Source organism: Apodemus sylvaticus, chromosome 4 (genome assembly GCF_947179515.1).
Source record: "Apodemus sylvaticus chromosome 4, mApoSyl1.1, whole genome shotgun sequence".
Classification (NCBI taxonomy): Eukaryota; Metazoa; Chordata; class Mammalia; order Rodentia; family Muridae; genus Apodemus; species Apodemus sylvaticus.
In genome coordinates this window covers 102919294-102925293 of record NC_067475.1, presented here as the reverse complement: position 1 = coordinate 102925293, position 6000 = coordinate 102919294, and positions in this window count along the sequence as shown.

Here is a 6000-nt window from a genome sequence, read left to right as displayed (position 1 = left end):
TAGGAATGTGCGGCATTAAACAAATCTTATAGTAAAAAATACTCTGTGCCATCTGCCTGCTTTCTGGAGGTGGTTTTATTCTCATATTATTGCTGTTTCCTATATCTTTTACTCTCAACTCCCCACACTCTGGAAAGATTACTCATCCTTGACTTGAAATAATCCTTTAACTCGTTCGCTGCCCAACAGCTTTTAAGCTTCTCCTAACCAAAGGAACGAGAGACTCTACAATCAGACACATAAAATTGAAACACACAATTTCAAAAGGTGATCTCCCTTTTAAAGCCACCATTGACTTTATGCTGGAAATTATATGTCTAATAGATAACATCTCACTTAGTATGAAAATAGCAATTTCAAATAGATGATCATAAATTACTGCCGTGTTCTTCCAATGATCCAGTTATGTATGTGTGAATCACTTTGAGACCACCTGCAGCTTTTAAATGTTCTGGAGTTCTTAGTTCTTTATTCTTTTGTATTTCAGTTTGGAAAATGTCTATCTGATCATCTTCAAATTCACTGGTTCTTTCCCTGACTGTTATCAGTAAACAAGCTGCAAGGCTAAACTCCTGGAATATAGGCCACTAGCATCTCAGGGTGGGTCAGAACAATATAGGATTCCCTCTTCCCTATTATATGCTGCCACCTCACAGCAATCCTTTAGTGGGTTACAAGAACAAAGAAAGGTAAGAGCCAGACACTTTCTGAGGGGCAAAGAGAGCCAAAGCTAAGAGAGGATTCAGGAACAAGAACACTAGGATATCTGGATCACTTGGAATTTATACAACAAGCTCTGAGCAAAGTCCTGCTGTAAGCCAGATTGGTAGACATGCTCACTGAAGGCCTGTTTTACCTAAGAACCTATTGTAGGTACAACCAGGTACCTGGTGTTTAGCCAGAGATTACAAGGTATACTAAGAGAAAAGAAAAAAAGAAAAGAAAAGATACACTGTAAAGAAATGAAGTAGCCACCAGAGCCAGATTTAGATATGACGTAGATGTTGGAATAACCAGACAAGGAATTTGAAACAATTGATTAACATATCAAGGACATTACTGGAAAAATGGACGGAACATCTAGTTAGTAATAACAAAGACAAAAAATGGGTTGGAGAGATAGCTCAGCAATTAAGAGCACTGGCCAGTCTTACAAAGGGCCCAGTTCCCAGCACCCAATACTATCTGTAATTCCAGTTCCAGGGGATCTGATGCCCTCTTCTGACTCTCATGGGTACTAGGCACACATGTGGTATACACACAAGAGAACTCTTATACACATAAAATGATAGATAGATAGATAGATAGATAATAACATTTGAAGAAAAGAAAATAAACTACAAAAAAAAAAAAACAAAAAAAACCCAAAACAACAACAACAACAAAAAAAAAAACCCAAACTAGAGAGACTTTCCAATTTGATGTCGAAAGGAAATGGCTCGGTTAGTAAACCACCTACGTTACAAACATGAAGACCCGAGTTCAGTGCCCCATAACCTGTTAAAAAGATAGCTGCTGGGGTCCTGGAGACAGCTAGCCCCCTGTGTTGTGGGCCAGTCAGTCTAGCTAAACTGATGAGACCCAAGTTCAGTTAAGGTTCCTGTCTCAAAATATCAGGTGGACAGCAACTGAGAAAGATGCTGAGCCTGATCTCTGTCCTCCACATATGTACACGCATGTACACCTATATATACACACATTACACACACAAACAAAAAATACTAGAAGTACTGGGTAAGTGTTCTGAGATAAATATTTGTAGCTACCTAGGGGAAACAATGAAAGTGTGGATGCTAAGGTACGCTTGCATTTCTAGTAAAGATGGGGGCTTTCTCATTTCCTGGGAAGTTAACATATTGCCATTGAAGTGTGTGTTATTATTGTAATTCAAAGCATTCAACACAAAGGTGAGTCTTAATCTTCCATGAGAGAAAGCTCTCTGGGAAAAGATGCCCTTTAGTTCTTATTTTTAGACAGTTCTGGGGTTGTTAACACATTGTCTTTTTTGTCTGAGTAAAAGACCTCTTGGGAATGTAGAATGGTAGGAGAGTCACGAGTTACCTTTCCGCTAGTGGGAAGAGTTGGATAACCTTGGCCTGTACACGAGTGGGGACTGAGTCCCATCACTCTGTCTAATCACGGCCATTTCAGTGTCCACTCTGCTGGGTCCTCGACAAGGGAATTAGTAGGCTATCCGAAGGAAGTGTCAGTGGCTCTGTGAGGAATCACTGAACTGTAGGCAGTAGGACAATCTAGCAAGTAATTGATAGGCAATTCCTCTGCTCTTAATGACTATTTTAGAATTTCAACTCCGAGGTTATTAGGCACACAGCAATGCTGAGGAAATTAACCAGACCTATAAAAAGTGCTGTTCCCTGGTGGAGACTCTCTCGAAGACTGAAACGGCCTTAGACATTATTCAAGTTTTCTCTGTCTGTTCACAAAGACTCAGGGAGTGACCTTAAAGTTTAACCTCTTAGTTTCCATTTTTTTTTTTTTTTTGTATTTTAAATAAAGCTATGCAGTGGCTGGGGCCAGAATTAAGATCACATGGGAGTTGTGATGGACCATGGCTTATTACTACAAGCCATGCAGATGAAAGGAGAGAGGGGATCGACATCTACTGAGCACCTCCCTCATGGGCTCATCACTGCCCACTGAGACACTGCTAGACCCCGAGCACAAAGTACCTCATCAGCTCCTCCACAAGCTAGCAACTGTTGTCAGGATCTAATGGGTGATGGAAGTGGACTTAGCTAACTTGTCTGGGGACACACAGCCTGAAAAATGGTAGGCCTGGGACCTGGGACAGCTGCAGATACTGAAGCCTACCAGTCGGGCCACTAGACTGGGGCCTGTTTGACTTATCTAAATGCTAAGACGACAGCTGTCCCAAACGGGAGACACCTACGTACACATACATTATACACACAAACGAAAAACAAAAAATACTAGAAGCAAAAACTTTAATGACATTTTTCTTTGTGAAAACACTTTTACATTGTGAATGAATGGTTTTCTACTCATGTGACTCTGCTTCCTAATTGACTAAATAAGACCAATATCTCTGTAGAACTAATCCAGACTTGTACAGGAGAACCATAGCCTCTCTTCAAGTTTCTACCCATCATGAGGAAATAACTCAGAGGAAATGACTGAACAATGCTTCCACAGTAATGAATGAATACAGGCGTGATGTGCATTCTCCCAAACCTGGTCCAGAGTTTAGACACCCCACCGCCATCAGGAGCTCAGTGGCAGATCCCAGCTGGCTGCTGAGTAACAATGTCACCCGCACGCAGTGCGGAGATAGCCAGCTGTTATGAACGCCCTCATGGACTCAAGCTCTCATTTGCCTTTCCATTGTATTTGCTGATTCAGATAAAATTATTTTCATCTTCATTTTCACTGCGCCAGAAAGTTAGCATCCTGGGCAATGCAGCTTTCGGTGTGTTCCCAGCACGTCGAGTCTCTTTCTGGGGTATTCTACAGTTGGCCTGGCCTCCACCAGCTACATTCACTCTCCTGGATTGTTGCACACTGGAGTGTCCCGTGGCCTACATTTATCTGCCACTCTCCCCTGCCCCCACACCTCTCTGTGTTATCTTATATGCTAATCACACTCGTTTTTTACTCTTTTTCTCAACCTCCCATCTCCAGTCTGGTGTCCTATGGACATTAGCTAGAAAGCAGAGCTGCAAAGAATTACTGAGTTCTACCATCAGCTCTACTCTCTTGCTCCTTTCTACCTTGACATTCAATTCTATATTCCCGTACATGGCTCACCCAATCAACTACCTTGTTATTCAAAGCTGAACATTTCTCTGGTTGGATTTGAGTGGTCTCCAATGACTGTCATGACCCCTAACGTAGTTAAGCCTTCATTGGGTCAGTCAGTCTCCAGCAGGTCGTCTCATTTGACTTCTTAGAATGTAGAATTACTAAATGGAGTTTGTTCAATTATCTATGTACTTGTTTCTTATCTGTTTTCCTTCGTAGAATGACATCATATGAACAGGAAGCTTTTCTCTCCTATTCAGGACTGTATCTTTCCAGCTAAGAATTTCTTACTTAACTAGTAGATGTTATTTCGGTAATTTCCTTTCTGCCAGGCTACAGGGGGGAAAAATAGATTGCAGGGTCAGAAAGTGACCTGACAGTATAATGTTTGCATTAAAAATTTTGTGGTGGTTTCAGCAAGAATTAGGATGTTGAGTTAGAAGCCCCATTGACCACACATCTGTAACCTGGCTTCATGAGAGGCTGAGGCGGGAAGTTTCCTGGAGGCCATGTGATTTGGAGATCAGCCAGGGCAGCATATTTGAGACGCCATCTTAAATTTAAAAGCACAAATAAAATAAAGGGTTGTGAATTAGAATCTTTCAGCAAAAGTTTGTTGAATGAAACTCAACTCATCATTGAGTATAAAATTGGATGCACATGATTGCAGAGAAGTGAATGCTTCCTTAACCTGCAGTTACAATTCCCATAAACAAACATCACTCTTGTTTTAAGCTGCGTTGTAATTAAATGGCAGATTCCGGCTTGTACTTAAGATATAAACAGTACATTGTGTCGTACATTGGGTCATTCATCATATCGCTCGAGCGCTGTGAGCCATTCTCCACTCGAATTCATGCAAAGAATAGTGCAAGAGAGGTCTGCTCTCCTGACAGCAGCCAGCTGCCCTGACTGAGCATTCCTGTTTGCTTTTCCAGTGCCTAACATCACTTTTAAAGTGCTGAGATGGCCAAATATGGGCTGCCCTCATGAGGGACCTCTGTCTCCCCTTCCAAACAATCCCTCCCAGTCAGTTAAACTGGATTCTGCCGGTTCTGGCTCCTAGCCAACAAGCCAGCAGAGAAGCGCACTTGCTGCCTTTGGACACCGCTCTCCTCAGAGGCATCTGGTGGGGTGGTCACGTCAGTTTCCCTCTGTCTCCCTCTTCAGTAGTAATAGAGTCTTTACTCTCAGCACTTTCTCACAAAACACTGTCAGAAAGCAAAGATGCTGGACTGAGATTTCCTTTTGCCTCCTAAGGAGAACTTCTAAATAGAGGCCTGGTTTTTTAAGCAGCTGCATGTTCTTTTAGAGAGTTCTTTTAGAGGGATGGCCTGGATGAAAGAAAGGGAAGCATGGGGGGCACGAATGCCCCTTCTTCTGCTAAATTGTGGGTAGAACTTGAGGAGCCGGGGAGACAGTAGACCTTTTATTATCTGCAAACTGAGCCCAAGGCCTGTGTGAAGGTCCAGAATCTCCACTTGAAGTAAATATCCCTTAACTCCAGCTTAAACAACAACAACAGAAAATTAAAACCAGGCTTGATTAGCTGAAAGAAGGGCAGTGTCTAAGCCAGGTCCGCAAGTGGGCTCGGCCTCAGTCCCCTTTGCACGTTTTGAGAGATTGTAGAGCTCGACGTCAACAAACATATAAAATGTGTTCACCTCAGGTTCTACAGAGATTTAGAGGTCAGAGAATATATAAATCATAATTAATAAAATAGAAAAATTCTGTGAGGTGTCATAGCAGTTAAATTCTTAATTTTTTTTTTTAACAGAGTATTGGAGTAGATGTGACATGACAGTAGGAGGGGAGACTGTTAGGGAAAGGAAGAGGCCAGGAAGAGCCTGAAGAGAGTCCTCAGGAGAGGGAGAGGAAGACACGTGACAGAGATGGAGGAAAATGCCATCATGAAATTATTTCTAAAACAAACTTAAAGTAAGAAAAAACATGTTTTTATTATCATTTGTTTTTGTTTTGTGACACATTCTTTACTAACCCAGGCTGGCTTTGAACTCCTTATGTACCAAAGGAAGACCTTGAACTCCAGATCTTCCCGATTCTACCTCCCAGGTACTGAGATTGTAGGTGGGTAGGGTTGTTCCACGGTATTATTATTTTCCACCATGGAAGGTGAAATGCAAAGTGACTTATATCTCCGGAGCAGTTAGGAAAGCCACAGTCTGATGTGGACTATAAATGTAAGGTCCTGGGAACTTA